The sequence below is a fragment of the Panicum virgatum genome, chromosome 8K (genome assembly GCF_016808335.1).
Source record: "Panicum virgatum strain AP13 chromosome 8K, P.virgatum_v5, whole genome shotgun sequence".
Taxonomy (NCBI): Eukaryota; Viridiplantae; Streptophyta; class Magnoliopsida; order Poales; family Poaceae; genus Panicum; species Panicum virgatum.
The window spans coordinates 41,959,594-41,978,705 of NC_053143.1; the positions used below are offsets into that span (position 1 = coordinate 41,959,594).

The 19,112-nt window shown below is 42.6% G+C and overlaps 1 long non-coding RNA gene across 1 annotated transcript; it reads left to right on the forward strand.

Moving 5' to 3' along the window:
• Positions 1-1,217: 1,217 nt before the first annotated feature.
• Positions 1,218-17,548, forward strand: LOC120644728. The gene is made up of 4 exons (XR_005663929.1): positions 1,218-1,600; positions 14,981-15,442; positions 16,005-16,085; positions 17,339-17,548. It is a non-coding gene; the product is annotated as an uncharacterized LOC120644728 (long non-coding RNA).
• The last annotated feature ends 1,564 nt before the right edge of the window (positions 17,549-19,112 follow it).

A 19,112-nucleotide genomic window follows, 5' to 3' on the forward strand; every position in this document is an offset into this window, starting at 1 on the left:
GCTGCACATGCGCCCCACCGCCGCCGAGCCATGGAGCACGAGGAGGCCAAGCTGGATAGCATGGACAAGGACGAGGAAGAGCTAGTCGGCCTGCGCGCCGACCGCAACGCCGCGAGTTGCCCCGACACCCGTGGTCGTGTGCCCCGCCGCGCCACGCGCCGTGCCGCCATTGGGACCTGCGGCCGCCGTGCACGCGCCCCACTGCAGCCGAGCCATGGAGCACGAGGAGGCCAGGCTAGACAACATGGACGACGACGAGGATGAGCTGGTCGGCCTGCACGCCGACTGCGATGCCGCGAGCTGTCCCGACGCCCCGCGGCCGTGTGCCCCGCCGCGACGGAGGCTAGGGAGCGAGAGAGAATGGAAGGGGAGGGGATGACGGGGGAGAGAGAGAGAGAGGTGGGGAGAGATGGGACGAGGGAAGAGATAAGGATGAGGGAAGATGGATGCGGTGGGTGGGTGGGCCCGTCGATCCTCGATCACTAGATTCAACCAATGGTCTTGCATGTTTGTCCATCACGCAGATCCTCAGCTCCATTTCTAGGGGCGGTTGACCCTGTCACCCGCCCCTACAAATTCACGCCGGCGGACCATCCGCCCGCCCTTTACCAGTTTTTGTTCGGTGGCGGACCGTTCGCTCCACCTGAGCGGACCATCCGCCTATAAAGACGTTCGGACATCCGAACTATCTGCATGTAACTTCAGACGTACAAACGTTTAGCTGGCAGACGGTCCGCTGTTCAACTTTCGATGCCCACTAGAAACTCCAAAGAATCTGGACAACCTCTTTCTTTAACTGGCGGACCGTCCGCCCACCAGGGCCGAACCGTCCGCCCACCGCCGTCTGCCCTTTGTTCCTTCGGAAAAGCTACAGGGAGAGGCCTCTCCACTTAACCTTATCACGAGAGCCTCTCCATTGCCGTCCGTATCTAATTGGATGGAGACAAAAAAAACTAGCGGGTGTGAGGGCAACGGTTCCAATCTATTTTTGAATCTAGCGAATCACTGAGACAAACCGGTCCTCCACTTTTCCCATCCCCAATCCCGTTCTCTCGCTGGATCTTAGCGACGCGCAGTGGGTCAAGGCAGAGGCAAGGGGAGTGGAATGTTGGAGGCCAGGCGGTTCACGCAGCAGGGTCCAGCGAAGGCGACGTGTCCGACGACCAGTGGGGCGGAGGTGGAGGCAGCTCGTGGTGGGGTGGGGGCGGCCGGGTGGATTTGTGCTCGCCAGATCTAGGCGTGGCTTGGCAGTGGTTGGGGCAGGAGGCGCCGAGCGGCGGGTAGGAGACGGAGTCCCGGTGGAGGCGGAGGCGTCGTGTCGACAGCGGGAAGGTGACGCACAGTGGTTGGTTGATGCAGAGGTGGCCGGAGTCACATGTGGAAGCGAGGAGGTGAAGGTCACCAGAGTTGGCGTTGTGAGGCGGCTTGCTGCATTTGGAGGTGCTGCTCCGCGCTACAGGCTACTCCGACCGGGGTGGAAGAGGTGCTGCAGGTTCAATTCAACCCGCCCTTGACCGAAGGGGAGTGCCGCCTTCAACTCGACCCTTCGACGATGTGCCAACGATTCTAGCAATGGGCGACGATGAGGCCACGGATCGAGGTATGCGAAGATTCCTCAACCCCCCCCCCCCCCCACCACCACCAACCTTCATGCATCCCTGGCTTATCTCTTTGTATTGAAGTAGATCAACATTTCATCGATCTGACATATTGGCATGGGTAGATTGGCATTTCCGTGAAGGTTTTGGTGCATGTCTACGTATATTTCTTACCAACACATGTTTGAAACAATTTGGTTTCGACTATTTAATTTGCTGTGAGCCGTTTTTGTGCCATGGATGGGGTTCTGCTCTATGCTTAACCCCCCTTTTGAAATAGAATAAGATGTAACAAAGTTGCTTCTGTCATTGTTAATATTTGTTTTAAACATGAATTTCAGGCTAATTTGTAGGATACTCAGTGGGCAAAACCTAATAGCACATGATAGCGAAAACCTGCTGCTACAACAAGCCCAAGAGTTTTTTGGATTTTGCAGACTATATAGTATTCTAGTGTTCATCTTAACACATCGCAGTTAGCAACACTGCTCTCGAGCATATAGGCAGTGTCGATGTTGGGATAGGGCTAGCAAGTCCAAAGAACATGTAGGTTCATTGATTTTCAACTGTACTTCCAGGCACTACTACAAAAACGTTGATTTGTCCCGGTTAGGAAACCGCTGTTGTCCCGGTTTCCCAACCGGGAACGCCTGTCCGGGACAAAAGGGGTGCCCTTTTGTCCCGGGTGTGGCAACCGGGACAAAAGAGGACTTTTTGTCCCGGTTGGTAACACCAACCGGGACAAAAGGTGCAGCCAGCGCCCACGTGGCTGGCGCACCCTTTTGTCCCGGTTGGTGTTACCAACCGGGACAAAAGGTCTCTTTTTTTCATGTTTTTCTTTTCTCAATTCTTTTTCTATTTCAATTATACTTTTGCATTTCAATTAAACTTATGTATTGGAATTCAGTGTGTATGATCTCCACTAATATATACATATATATATATAGTTACTTATATAATATTTGTCCTAGATAGTTTTCATATATAAATTAATTCACTTATATATATATATGTATACACATATCTATACATGTGAATTCCTTTACATATGAAAATGTCTAGGACCAATATTATATAAATATATATATACACATATATATTATTGGAGTGCTTATATATATAATACATACATACTCCATCATATTTGCATAGGTATATTCGTTCTTAATTACATAGTAGAATTCGGCTTTTGGAAATTTAATACATACATACATACTCATAAATAGAAATTTAATACATAGACACACATATATATTTACATAGTTATATTCGTTCTTAATTACATATATACGCGTATATTGTCATATTTGCTGTGATTGTCAATATTAGATATTCCATCGTAGTAGAATTCGCCTTTTGGATCGAGGACTTACTCAACAATAAATCCGGAGAATTGTTCTTGAATCGCCATAATCTTTTCCTCCGGTATGAGTTTATCGCGCATCTCCCCGACCTATGGAAAAAGGGGATAATTAATTTCGACTAATTAAAATACGAGTTCAAATATTAACAAATTTTTTACTTACTTCCTCCTCCCAATCTGTCCAGCCCTTTGGAGGACCTACCAGACCATGGATGTTCTCGCATACATAGTATGCACACAATACAGTGCCTGGTTTCTGCCTCATACACTTTAAGAGAGAAGAAATTATCAGGTATTTACATGAATATATAATAAAACTAATGAATCGTGCAACGAATCATCCAAGCGCGTACCGGAAAATCTGTCTTGATCTTCAATTCCTTGTCAAATTTGCCTGGATGATTTTTAGCGAATTCTTTCCAAACCCTGTGCATGATTAGAACAATTATAGTCAAGTAACAAAGTGATTCAAATTATCGGTCACCGACGGAGTAGTGGTAGATTTACTTTTTCATCATGTTAAGAAGATTTTCGTATTGTTCTGGAGGTCTCCTCAATGAGTCCATAACCACGAGTAGGCTCTTCTCGGGAATTATGACAATTAGGACCCAGTGTTCACTACAAGATTATACGGAGGCAGTTCTTGGTAGTTAAGGTTTAAACAATTCGATTACAGAATAGAAAGAGTTAGACGGAAGGAATCACTCACGCAAAGTTGTAAGGAAACAATATCATTTGCTTGTTGTGATAAACGCTTATGTACTTGAACAACATTTGGAATATCTCATCGGTATTGTCGCGTAGAAGCCTCCAATTACAAGTAATTGGGTCGATGAAGCCGAGGTGAGAGTATCCCTTTCTTCTGCAAGTATGTATCTCCATTCTACATGATACCGAATAAATCAAGAGATCAGTATGTTGAGATCATGCAAAACAATACGTAAGGAGAGTAAAATACTTACAGAACCCACAAGGCGACCATAGAGATGTCGAGGGCCTCCTGATGGAATAGTTGGTAAATTTCTTCCCAGTTTATCCATAGAATGGCCTCCCCCCGTAAGAAATCGTCATCTTTAATCTTTGCGCCCTGCATGAAGATGCAATCGGCCATCGCACGCATGTAGTGCTGGTGCAGCTTATACATTTGCGTTGGAAGCACAGACACTACTTCGGGGGGTACAAGAGTTTTGCCGATCTCAAACGTCCATTTGACGACCACATCGGCCTTTGGAATATCTTCTCCCCCTGCAATCTGAGCGGCCGTCAAGTTTGATTCTTTCAAAAATGTAACAAAGTCTTGTTCTTGCGTCGTCTGTCCCACTACGAGAGGCTCTATTGATTGTTTCTTTTGGGCTCCGAGCTGTGGAACGTCGGACGACGACGACTTTGATTGTCTCTTCTTTTTCTCAGTAGTTTTGATAATTGTGCGTTCGTAGTCTGAAGGGGGGTCTCTCGGAATGAATTTTCTCTTATTTGCTTCGCACATTCCCTTAAAAAATTTCAAATCTATCGGATTTATCACTTTCTCGGGCTCCGGCTTCGGCTTCGGCTTGAAGTGCTCTTTAACTCTTTCTTGAGTTATCCGATCGCATTCTTCAAGGCTCATGTCCCAGGGTTTAATAGGAGCCTCCTTGGTTTTCTTCTTCTTTTCCTTCTTCTTTGGAGGCTCCTTAGCCGGTGCAGCTACCTTCTTTGCCGGCGGCCGTTTCTGCTTCTTTGCCGGCGGCGGAGGGGGTGACCATGGAGGCGACGGTGACGCTTGAGTGTTCATCGGCGCATGAGATGATGGTGATGGAGAATGTGCCGGTGAACCTTGCCGAGACAGTGCTGCCCTTGGGGAGTTTTGCGGAGATGCCGGTCTTGGAGAGGCATGCTGAGATGCCGGTCTTGGTGTTTGATCATCCGACTTTAGGACAATGTAGCGCTTATCCCATAGGATGTAGCCATGAATGGCTTCTGCTAGTGTCCTCTCCCCATCGCCTCCAGGAATATCAAGCTCGAGCGTCTCCCAACTCTTGTGTATCTAGGCGGAATTTGCTGCCCGTGGTACACGTCGCCTGGTTCGGTTGGCATGGCGGTACCGTACGCAACAGTGAACATTAAGTTCTTAACGGCAGTCTGCAGGTCACAAGGTGTCCGGTGGGTGATCTCATCCACTGGAAATCGCTGCGGGGCCGACGCTTCAACTGCGGCCTGGATCCCCGTGGGCTCGGCGGCGGCGACGTCTGTGGAAGCGCAGCTGCTTTTCCGCTGAGACAGGTGATCGGCTGCGACACTAGGCTCTGGAGGCAACGTTTGCGCTTGCTGTTGCTGGCTCATTGCTACGGCCACTTGGCGTTGAACCTCTTCCTCCAGTCTTTGATCGTGTGACATGAGCCGTTCTTCTAGCCTTCGCAAGTGCTCCCGCTCATCATTCTTTCTTCTTTGCCGGCTTCTATATGACTCAATGTAATCCCTGAACCCATACTTCCACGGAACCACGCCTTTGCCTCTTGTGCGGCCCGGATGCTCTGGATTCCCAAGGGCGTAAGTCAGCTCGTCCCTCTCTCTATCCGGCTTGAATGTTCCCTCGGCCGCTGCTTGTATGGCCTCCTGTAGTCTCTGGGCTGCTCGCTGGATGTTTGGCCCATAGACGCAGTCACCAGTCAATGGGTCCAAGCTTCCCCCGTGACCATAAAACCAGGTCCTTGACCTTTCAGGCCAGTTCATGGTCGCAGGTTGGATGCCTTTGTCAAGCAGATCCTGCTCCATCTTCTCCCATTTGGGTACTGCAAGCTTGTAGCCTCCTTGGCCTAGAGTGTGATGGTACACTTTCTTCGAGGCGTTGTCTTTGGCCTTCTGCACCTTCTGAAGCCCAAGCTCTGAAGACTTGTATTCTACAAATGCATCCCAGTGACCCCTGAGCTTTTCGAGCTCGCCGGTAAATACGGGTGTGGTCCCGGTCTTGATATATTTCTTCTTCAAAATTTTCTTGAATGATCGCAGCTGTTCGGCCATCTTACTCAGGGTCCAGTGCTTGCATATCTCTTCGGATTCAGCTGGAACCGTGAAGTTTTTCTTAAGCTCCCGCCAGCACCATTCTTTTTCTCTTTCGGGTATCGCATCCCGTTCCTCGCTTGGATTGGAAGCTTTCCAGAGCTTGAAGCTGATCGGGATGTGGTCCTTGACAATACATCCGGATTGTCTTATGAATTTTTTGGCGCCAGCTTCTGGAGCGATCGGTTCGCCATCTGGACCAACTTCCGTTATAATGAACCGCCCTTCCAGTTTTTTTGTTGGGCCTCGCTTCGTCTTTTTCTGCTGCGACGATGATCCAGACGGCTATAAAAAAACATTCATAGTATTCATATAGATTCAGATGAAAATATGATTGTCACTACAAATAATTATAGTTGTGATATGTACATTAGCACTTTGTTCAGCAGCAGCATCATCCTGAATAGATGGTGCCTCAATTCCATCACCGGACATATTCAAATATATGTCGGTATTGCTGCCATCATCAGCTTGTTCAGCGACATCTCCTTGACCTTCACCAATCATATTCAACAAGAACTGTTCGTCTTCCGCGTCTGTGTGTCGCGGGTCCATCGTAACTAAAATATGAATACAAATAAAACCCTTAAAAAATTATCTAAATAATCCACATATTTGCGAGCATTTGACTAAGTACCGATCGATGGACGAGGTCGAGTAATATTCTCTAAGTAATTCAAGAAATGAACTTGAAATATTCTATCGATAATTTCACTAAGTACCGATCGATGGATGAGGTCGAGAAATATTTCACTAAGTAATTCAAGAAATATACATGAAATATTTAAAATAAATTTAAACTCACTTTACACATACATACATACATACATACATACATTTAAAAATTTGTAAATATACCTTTATTTACACAACAAATTATGATTTCACTCTTAACAACAAATTATGATTTCACTCTAAATAACATGAACTCTAAATTATGATTTCAAATTATGAGCATGTCCCAAAGTTACATGAGTGTAGCTTCCTAGCTACTGAAAATGAGCCATAATTGGTCGACGATGTCGATCTCAGTGCTGCAAACACTCGACACACTCTGAGAACTAAAAATTAAAGAACATTGGGGAACTATATATACAGAGGCAGGAGCTTCCCAACGTAGCGAGAGGTTCTGGGGTTCAATGGAATGGAGAAGGTGTTGAGGGGACTCTCGTAGTAGGACGATCTTTTAGGAGATGAAACGTCGGTGTCAAATGCAGTGGGATTCGGCCTTTCTCCAGTATGATTCCATCTATTTTCTAGACCTTCATTGATCCTTCATTGATTGTGTACAATGCTAAATTAACCATATAATTTGCTACTTTCTTTGAATTGTGCCGATTTCATCAGGTTCTTTTGTTGTGGTTGATTTTATGGACTTAGGTCTAAGTAGCACGAAACTAAAAGTTTTTTTATTAGTAAATGTTATAGAAAATTTATGGATCCATGTTACTTACTTGCCAAGAGTTTTCTTTCTAGTAAATCGAAGTCAGCAATTTACGTCAATTAAGTTGGACCCTGAATATTGTTATTATAGTAAATTCATAGATTCATGTCAATTACTTATCAATAATTTTTCTCTCATGCAGATCATAATTTTTCTGTGTTGGAGGGGATGAGATCGAGCTCTACCTTTGGGTACGCGGCGTGGGCTTTATGATCTAACGATTAGCTACAAAGAAGAGGCTGTTTCTCACTTATCACTGTGACAAAACATGTGCATCTACTATTCACTGGCGAATTTTGTATCAGAAGGCATTGATTGAACATCCGTTTCTAAATAATGACAGTGATATATGCATATAAATCCAAACTGAAAGCCTCTGAAATTTAATGTGCCCTGATTGAACACACTTCTATCGCATTTCTAACAGAGACAAACTCAGAATTAATAGCAAGATCTATTTGCCAACAAGCAAAGAAAACTAACCTAAATTTTATTAATCAACCTAGAATTCATTAGAGTTGCAGCAAGATCCCCTACTATGTGTTCAGAAAGTTTGCTCTAGATCACTTTCCCAAAGGTAGCCTCAGTAGCAGTAGAGGATGCTGGGAGACCAATCTAACATAAGAGAAATAAGAACTGATGGACACACTCAGCTAATCTTTACAATGTGTCCCATGTGTCATGCTTTTGCTAACAACCAATCAAAGAACATCGTGCTGTCAGGAGCATTTTGTTAGCTTTTCTTAAAGATTCTTGCGAAAAAGAATTAGCCTAAGACAACTGAAATACTGTTGAAGCTTAAATACTGTCGACGGCGAGCAGGGGATGGTGGCGAGGGCGTTACGGCGGCGGCGGTGGCTCTGGGCGGCGGCACGCGTGAGGTCGGGGCTCTGGGCGGCGGCGACGTCGATGGCGGTGGTGCTCGGCTCACGCGGTGGGGGGAGCAGGACGGTGGCGGCGGTGGCTCTGGGCGGCGGCGTGAGGTCGGGGCTCTGGGCGGCGGCGACGTCGATGGCGGCGGTGCTCGGCTCGCGCGGTGGGGGGAGAAGGACGGGCGCAGTAGATGAGAAAAAGTGTTAGGAGAAGGGCGAAGGAGGAAGGAAATATAGGGGGGGCCTTTTGTCCCGGGTGAAGCCACGACCCGGGACAAAAGGTCATTTTGTCCCGGGTGGTGGCTTCACCCGGGACAAAAGGCCCCCCCTTTTGTCCCGGGTGAAACCACCACCCGGGACAAAAGGACCTTTTGTCCCGGGTCGTGGCTTCACCCGGGACAAAAGGGGTTTTTGGGCGGGCCGGGAAAATTCCCAGCCCGCGGCCCACCTTTAGTCCCGGGTGGATCTACCACCCGGGACAAAAGGGGCCTGTTTTCCCTCGTTCCCGCCTAATGTTATGTTTGTTTTTGTTTCTTTTTACTTCTCTTTTAAAATTGGCTTTCATTTGTTAATTCAGTTAATAAAATTATGATTCCAAAAATTATGGAACAAAATTTCTTATCTCTATATAAACTTGATACACGCAACAAAAATAATTAATTTTCATTCAAGTGATTGGGTCAATGAAATATCTAACTTTTTTGAAATCATATTTGTTATTTTGACCATGCAAAAATATATTAGGTGAAATTTTTTTTCAAACTGTTGCTTTTCGATAGAAAGTGGATTCTATCACGATATTAACGTTTAAAGAGTGAATTTTAGATAAAATTAAGCAATTTCATGATATTAATGAGTAGTGTGTGAGTTTGAGAGATAGTGTGTGTTAGTGAGATTGTGTGTGTTAGTGAGAGAGTATAGTGTGTTAATGTGAATGTAATTTCATGAAATAAATAAAATTAGTTGAGTAATCCATTATTGAATGAAAATTATAATTGAGTCTAGTAATTAAGTGAAAAATATATAAAATAATATAAATAACACATAAAGTATAATTGTACAGTACATATATAATAAAAGTATTCGAATTGCGATTATGTTTTTATACAATAATATAAAATGATTCAAGTACATGAAGGATTAGCGGTAACAGACTTTCTCTTCACAAATGTCCCTTGATTATGATCACGGCGCAAGTATGGAGCATCATCATTGGCTAGCAGGATGCATGGATCAGCATTTACTTCGAAAGGTGGAATGGCAACAAAATTATTATATTCTTCTGAAAAGTCTGTCTTGTCCTCCACTCCAACGATGTTTCTCTTTCCTGATAGAACTATGTGTCGCTTAGGCTCATCCTTTTGCTTGTTGATCCCCTTCTTTGGCTTGCTGGACATGTCCTTAATGTAGAAAACCTGAGCGACATCCTGGGCTAGGACAAATGGCTCGTCTCTATACCCAAGATTGTTGAGATCAACTATTGTCATCCCATACTCATCTTTTGTTACCCCTCCTCCAGATAGCTTAACCCATTGGCAACGAAATAGAGTCACCTTGAAATTGGGACCGTAATCCAGCTCCCATATCTCTTCAATGTAGCCGTAATATGTGTCTTTTTTTCCATTATTGTCCGTGGCATCCATACGAACACCGCTGTTTTGGTTGGTACTCTTTTTATCTTGGGCTATCGTATAAAATGTGTTTCCATTTATCTCGTACCCTTGGTATGTTAAGATATTCCAAGATGGTCCCCTAGCCAATAAGAACAGTTGTTCACTTATATCCATGTTATGCATTAGATGCTTCCGCAACCAGCTGCAGAAAGTGTTCATGTGCTCACGTGTAATCCATGCCTCAGACTTTTCCGGGAAATTGGAGAGCAGAATTTTCTTGTGTTCCTCGATATATGGGTCAACCAAGGATGATTGTTGAAGAACCGTATAATGCGCTTTCTTGAATGAGAAATCATCTGTGCAGACATAAGATTTCTTTCCTAATGTACCCTTTCCAGTTAGTCTCCCCTCATATCGCAATTCAGGGACTCCAATCGGTTTAAGGTCATCAATAAAGTCAACACAAAAGTCAATGATCTCCTCAGTTCCGTAGGCACTGGCGATGCTTCCTTCTGGATGAGCTCTATTACGAACACATTTCTTGAGTACCCCCATGAACCTTTCGAATGGGAACATGTTGTGTAGAAATACTGGTCCGAGAATATCAATCTCTTTGACAAGGTGCACTAGAAGATGTGTCATGATGTTGAAGAAAGATGGTGGAAATATCAGCTCAAAGCCAACAAGACATTGCACCACATCGTTTTGCAGCTTTATCAAATTCTCCGGGTCAATTATCTTCTGAGAAACTGCGTTGAGGAAGGCACATATCTTCACGATGGTTAACCGGACGTTATCAGGCAGAATCCCCCGCAGCACAACCGGAAGAAGTTCGGTCATAAGCACATGGCAGTCATGGGACTTGAGATTTGTAAATTTCTTCTCTGCCAAATTTAAGATTCCTTTTATATTGGATGAGTATCCAGATGGAACCTTTATACTGCTCAAGCAGTCAAACATGGTTTCTTTCTCTTCCTTGCTAAGAGTATAGCTGGCAGGACTTAAGTATTGTCGTCCATTATCTCGCTGTTGTGGATGTAAGGCATCTCGTTCTTCCATACGTTGCAATTCTTGACGTGCTTCTACTGTATCTTTTGTCTTTCCGTACACTCCCAAGAATGCTATCAGGTTGACACAAAAATTCTTCGTGAGGTGCATCACATCAATTGCATGACGAACATCTAAGACTTCCCAATATGGTAGCTCCCAAAATATAGATTTCTTCTTCCACATGGGCACCATTCCGTTTTCGTTCGGAATAGGTTGGCTACCAGATCCCTTTCCAAAAACAACTTCTAGATCTTTTACCATGTTGAAGACGTCTTTACCACTACGGTGCATCGGTTTTGTTCGGTGGTCCGCTTGGCCTTTGAAATGCTTGCCCTTCTTTCGTACCGCATGCCTGATGGGAAGAAACCGACGATGACCCATGTATACAACCTTCTTACAGTGAGTCAACCATATATTATCGGTATCATCTAAACAGTGTGTGCATGCTTTGTATCCCTTGTTCGAATGTCCTGACAAGTTACTAAGAGCAGGCCAGTCATTGATCGTTACGAACAGCAATGCTCGTAGGTTGAAGTTTTCCTGTTTGTATTCATCCCACATCCGTACACCTTCATCGCCCCAGAGCAATAAGAGTTCTTCGACCAATGGTCTTAGGTACACATCAATGTCATTTCCGGGCTGCTTTGGACCCGGGATAAGCAATGGCATCATGATGAACTTTCGTTTCATGCAGAGTCATGGTGGAAGATTGTACAGACAAAGAGTCACAGGCCAAGTGCTATGACCACTGCTCATCTCACCAAAAGGATTCATGCCATCCGTACTAAAACCGAACCTTATGTTTCTCGCATCCAAATCAAATTTAGGGTACGTTCTATCTATTTTTCTCCACTGCGACCCATCAGCGGGGTGTCTCAACATCGAGTCTTTCTTGCGTTCCTCTTTGTGCCATCGCATCAACTTAGCATTATCTTTATTTCTAAACAGACGCTTCAAACGTGGTATTATAGGCAAATACCACATGACCTTCGCAGGAACTCTCTTCCGGGGAGGCTCCCCCTCGACATCTCCAGGATCATCTTTTCTAATCTTGTAACGCAATGCACTGCATACGGGACATGCATCCAAATTCTCGTACTCGCCTCGGTAGAGGATGCAGTCGTTGGGGCATGCATGTATCTTTTGCACTTCCAGTCCCAAAGGGCAAACAAGTTGTTTGGCTTCATACGTTGTGGCAGGCAATTCATTGTCCTTAGGAAGTATTTTTTTAACAAGTTTGAGTAATTCACCAAATCCCTTGTCGGATACACCATTTGTCGCCTTCCATTGCAGCAACTCCAAGGTGGTGCCAAGTTTCTTAAATCCATTTTGACAATCTGGGTACAACAACTTATGGTGGTCCTCTAACAACTTCTGGAACTTCAACCTCTCCGTTTCACTCTCACAGTCTGCCTGCACATTGTGCAATGCTTGCCCCAGATCGTCGCTGGGATCATTTTCTGCTACATCTACTTCGGGCTCTTCCATGGGAATATCGTCATCGGATGCACCGATTCCAGCATTCCCGGGAAAGTGGTCGTCAAAATCTTCTTCTTCATTGTCTTCCATGGTAACCCCCTGTTCTCCGTGCTTCGTCCAACAAACATACTTTTTCATGAAACCATTTGCGAAAATGTGGCTGTGTAGGATTCTTGAAGATGAGTAATCCTTGTTATTGTTCCAATGAACACACGGGCAGCACATAAAACCATTCTGCTTGTTTGCCTCAGCCACAGACAAAAAATAATGCAGGCCATCAATGAATTCTTTCGAACGTCGGTCAGCATTGTACATCCATTGCCGGTCCATCTGCATTTTAAATAAATCGATTTGAATTCTTTACACGTATCGAATAAATAAAATATATCAAACCTAAATTAAACTAAATGTAACATAACATGAATAATTAAAAGATATGCTATATCCATCATACATCTTGATTAATTAAAAGGGGTACTTAATCCATTACAGAACTTAACAAAGGAGTACTATACATGAAATTTAAAAATTCGGTCAACAACACATAGGTTTTCAACCGTCCTTGCGTTGGAACGCAGAATGTTCTAACGGATTTCTTGCTGGCGCAGAATAAGATGGCGGAGCTGAAACCTCCGAGTTTGGTGGTGACGAACCGTAACGCCGCAATAACGGAGCACTGCCCTATGAAAAGCACTAGGTTTTTTGGACCGACGACCTACTCGAGTTGTGCCCTTCTCTCCAGAAGGACAACGATCACCCCCACCGGCGCCACTCCCTCCAGCTGCTGAAGCCATATTTTACTGAAAAATACCTTTATTTTCCACAAAATTATAAATTCTTACCATTACAAAGCAAAAATTATTTACTATTACAATTACAATGATCAGATTAATAACTCTTGCAAATAACAATGAAATTATATAAAAAAGACGAAATGTATCATTAATCCTCAAGAAATCTCTAATTAATTGAAAGAAATCTCTATAACTTCTAATTACTTTGACACCCTTCAGTTCCAGGAGTACACTCTTTTCAATATCCAGAAACCCTCTAGAAGAAAAATAAACCTTTATTTATGAAAATGTATATGTCAGTAACCTCAACCCTGCGGTGATGACACTGCCTTTCGGGGGGACACGGTGCGGTACAAGGATGTCACCAATCGGCTAGTCGCAGCACCAACATTTACGATTAATAGGCACAGCACTTGGCACAGGCAGCATGCTCGTTCATATGCTCTCAGTACAACAACGGCATGCTGACTGCGTCAAATGCTGTCTTCTTATCAATCGGAAGTGCTGGTGATGCGACCAACCGATTTGCGACGTCCTTATAGCGCATCGTGTATCCCTGAAAGGTAGTGCCATCACCGTTGGATGGAGATTAACGACGTATACTTGTTTCGAAATAAAGATTTTTTTAGCTTCTAGATGGTTTCAATGTGAGCCTGATTAAATACATCACTAGAGTGTCAAAATAATCCATTCATAATACAAAAAATTCTATAATATACTCATTTCATTAATTCATTCACGAATAAAAAAATCAACTATCCACAATATGGTCATATATACAAGTACATCACATGAAGTATCTACACTCATTCTAAAAATTTCTACTATCCATATACTCATCTAAATCTAAAAGAAAATTACACCTACATATGCAATCTAGCTAGCTAAATGTCCAAGAAATGAGCTAGCTACACATTTTCTCTATTTCTAAAGTATGAAATGAGCTATACAAGCCAAGGAAGAAGAGAAAAACAAGCCCCAAACCTTTAGAGCAGATGGATGGACGGGGAATCAAAGATCTTCACAAATGTGGTGAAGAAATGAGCAAGAACTCCTCTATCCCGAGCCAAGAACAGCAAGAAAACAAGTGAGCTGAATGGCTCGGGCGGGGGGAGAGGGAAGGGGATAAGGGGCGCAAGGCCTTTTGTCCTGGTTGGTGTCTCCAACCGGGACAAAAGGCCCCCGTCCCCCCCGCTGGCCCGGCTAGCCGTTGGACCCGGGACAAAAGCCACCTATTGTCCCGGGCCCAAAGGCTGCCGGGACAAATGGCCAGGAACAAAGGCCTGTTTTGTAGTAGTGAGGGGTTTTCCGCAGATCAAGGTGTTATATTGAAGTAACTTATCATTGACTTACATAATAAGTAGAAAGTAACTCATTCCATTATCTTATATATAGGACGTAACTTTTTTAATTTTTAGAGAAATTACCATATGAATAAAGTAACTTACTATTAAATTATGTCATGGAGGAAGTAACTTCTTTTGGTTATGGCATGCTACAGGAAGGAACTCGTTGCTGATTTTTTAACTGCAATTTTCATATTTTACATAAGAAGTTAGTTATGTTTAAGTAGAGTATAAAATTTCTTAAACTGTTTGTAAAAGTACCTTTTTGCTACTAGTTTGAACAATATTGTAAACCTCATATTTTCATTAGGGACCGACAGATCTTTTTGATCAATATAGGAAGCAACCTTTATAGGAGAATAACTAACTTTCTCATGTTCCTCAGTTTTTCCAGGCAAAGCAAAGGAAGGGTCACTGCATATAGTGTTGGTGTTCCTTGTATTTGTATTGACACAATCCGGGAACTGGTATATCTCCATTAGGTTTACCTCAATCACATATGCTGTGCGTACTTTTTAAATGTGACAGTTCATAGATATTACTGATGGTAGGTTATTGGTTTTTCTTTACAGCTAGATATTCTTCAAGTATTCTTTTAGGTTGTTGGGATACAGCTAGCAAGTTCAAAGAATATGTAGGTTCTTTCCGGGGGTTCTGTGGATCGAGGTGCTTGTTTGCACATGATTTTGCCTTTTTTTAAAAAAAATTCTGGTAGATTATGTAGAATCATGGATCGATAATGATTGCATTGCTTGAATTAAGGGGAAGGGATCAAAGGGTTGCTCCATGTGCCGATGTGGTACTGGGTTCTAGGCACAGATCCACCTCCTAAGCCGGAGAAAATAAGGTAGGCGCTGGTGGGTTTGAAGATCTCCTTTCAATCCAGCATTTCTCACGCTAATCTTGTTTGTGTGCATCTCTACATCTCTCTATGAATAGTATATTTTTTAATTTTTAATTGTTTCAGTTTTGCATCTCATCGAAGTAACTTTATTGTTTTATATAAGGTAGAAAGTAACCAATCCCATTATCTAGTACATGTAGAATGTAACTTTTGATATTTTAAAGAAATTCCCATATGAACAAAGTAACTTACCATTAAATTATATCTTAGAGGAAGTAACTTCTTCAAGTTATAGCATGCTACAGGAAGTAACTTATTACTAATTTTTTAATCCAGTTTTCACATTTTACATGGCATGTTAATTATATTTATTTTAAAAAATAGCTTATTAAATTTGTTAACCTGCAAGTAAAGTACATCTTGCTACTGGTTGGAACAATATAGCATTTGAGGAGTAAACCTCAAGGTTCATTGGGGATCGACAAGTCTTTTGAGTCAATATAAGAAGTAACCTTTGTGGAAAAATAGCTAACTTTTTTATGTTACTCTTTTTTTATTTTTGCAGGTGCACCAAAGCCAGGATCAGTGCCTGTAGTATTGGTTTTTCCTTCTATTGACAATATAAGAACTGGCATATATCGATCAGGTCCTGATTCTCCCAATCACACATGCTATGCATTATCTTTTTTAATGCTTAGAATAATATTTTCTGCTGCACAATGCTGCTGCTATAAATCCTTCTTCCATCTATAATGCAATGAATTCAGTGAACTACATATCTGGTTGTACTTAATGGATTTTTTTTTCTCAAAACAATATCGTGATATCAATCAAAGTGTGGTTGTTCCGCGCACTGAGCTCTAATGTTTTTCATTTTTGTAGTTTACCATTATATGGTAGGCTAAACTTATTACTATTGTCCCAATTGTTAATTTATGCTAGTTAGATACTTTTTTTATTCACAATAACTATGGTGCTCTGAATTTTCTAGAGTTTCTCTAAAATAATAACTTATCATTGATTTAGATGAGGTAGGTAGTAGCTTGCCCCTGATTTTCAGCGCGAAACTTGTGCCAAAAAGTTGTCTCGAACTGCTATAAATCCTGTTTGTGTCTAGCTGTTGTATCTAATTATAAACAGTTGGGTTCAGCTTTGGTCTGGAATTCAGATCATCAGCAAGTTGACCTACCACACCACAAACACAATCGCTTCTTATTTACATGCATAAAAATAACTAGAGATTAGGCCACACCTCTGTTACCTTTTTTTTTTGTTTTGTTTTTGGGTGATGTAATGGGAATGAACTTGGTGTGGATGTTATCTTTTTGTATTGCAGTAGATTGTAAATACAAATAACTTTCCCAGTATTTTGATGAATAAAGAAAGTAACTTGGCACTATTTATATGAATTAGAAAGTCACTTATCAATAGTTCACACGTGAAATAATGTAACTTGACTCTATTTTTGCATAATAAAGGAAGTAATTTTGTCAGTATTTTGGTGAATAGAAGAACTAACTTGGCCCTGTTTATGTGAAATTAGAAAGTAATAACTTATCTCTGATTTGCACATAATAGGAAGTAACTTGTCATTATTTGCGTGAATTAGAAAGAAAGTAATTTATCAATACTTCATATGTGAAATAAAGTAACTTGATCCTAGTTTTGCATAACAAAGGAAGTAACTTTCTCAAAATATTGGTGCACAGAGGAAGTAACTTAGTACTATTTATATGATTAGAATGTAACTTATCTCTGATTCACATATAATAGGAAGTAACTTTCTCACTATTTTATTGGACATGAGAAGTAACTGGAACTATCTGTGTGAATGAGAAAGTAATAACATTTCTATAGTTTACATGAGAAACAAAGTAAGATGTTCTTTTCTTAATACAGGTCTTTGCAATGTACGAGTGGGCAACTTGAAAGGACTGAAATAATAAGCAATTTTATCTCATGCTAGAAATTGTAGTATATTGAAGAAGCTAACAGCATGTACATAGCTTATAATGATGCTCTAGTTATTTTTCCCTAAATCTGCATCACATTAGTTGAATATGTAAGAAACTTTTTATGATGGTTTTAGAAGGATTTGTACATGGATCTGTTGCTCACGGCCCCCAAAATTGATGCTTTTTATCTCTATGATGTTGTGCATTCTATTGTTAGTTATTTTTATTTTTATCTTGATTTATGCCTGGGAATGTTGTCGTCATGGGTACAATATTAACACTGCAGAAAGTAGCAGCAGATCTGTAGTTTTATGTTAGCTTATTATATAGTCAACGTTACAATATTAATACTGCAGAAAGTAGCAGCAGATCCGTAGTTTTATGTTAGCTTATTATATGGTTAGCGTAGCAGCAGCAGTAGAGACGTGCGGGAGGAAGGTAAGTTTTTTTTTTTTGACGCGAAACAGGCCTGTGCGTCATGCGGGAGGGCAGGTGGAATTATTTTCCATTTCCATCTAATTTGGCTGCATAAAAATGGAAAGGGGGCTCTCCACTTAACGCTAAATGGAGAGACCTCTCCACGTAGTTGCCTCCTTGTTCCTTTCAGCACACTCCGAATAGGCTGTCTATTTTTAGGGGCGGGTGACGCCCCCACCCACCCCTATAAATAATTTTTAGGAGTGGGTGACGTCCCCACTCGCCCCTACAAATGATTTTTTTAATTCTAAAATTTTGTTTCACCGTCTATAATGGTTAAGAGTGTGAAAACTATATTTCACCGTCTATAATGGTTAAGAGTGTGAAAACTATATTCCATAAGCCTACTGTGATATGTAGAAATTAATAAAAATATGAAAACTATATTTCACCGTCTATAATGGTTAAGAGTGTGAAAGCATAATGTATAACTCACTCACTCTACTCTCGCATACAACCTAAAGCTTACTTTGTGGTTTCCACACTCATAATCACTATATACACTAAAATATGCTTTTAATATTTTTTCTAGTTCTATAGATCACAATAGGCTTATGGTAAAAATTTTACTTTTGTATGTGTTTTGCTATTTTTTGAATTAAATGAATTTCTGGAATAAATTTGAAATTTTTTTGTAAGGGCGGGTGAGGGGGTGACCCGCCGCTAAAACTGGCTCACCCGCTCCTAAAAATGAGACAATTTTTAGGGGCGGGTGAGGGGTGACCCGCCCCTAAAGCTGCATTTTTAGGGCTAGGTGGGTGGGTCGGTTGCTACAGTAATCTCACTCCATTTGTAGCAACGAGTCCAATTTTGACCCGCCCCGAGAAAAAAATTAGGGTGTTCCTACAAATCGTTTTTGTAGTAGTGCCTCCTGGTGGGCGACCACGACCGCATGGCGGTCCCGGGAGATGAGGGCGCTTGTAGTTCTTGGTAACGTGCCCGATTTCTTCACAGCGGAGACACCATAACGGCTGGGTGCAGCGGGAGGCGACGTGGTCGAACGCGAGGCAATTGAAGCATCTTCCCACCAAATCAGCGGGGACTAGCCGGCGGACATGCGGGTGATGAAGGATGTGTGCCTCCTCCCGCGCCCGACGCTTGTTGACGACCCTGCGGAATCCATCCTCATCCACCAGAGGAATCATTGCGTGACCAAGCTGTGGTGCCAGAGTCAGGATGCGACCGGCGAGCGTCGGCCATGAAGCCGCCCGCCCCGCGTACAGGAGAGGGGGGTCTGCGAC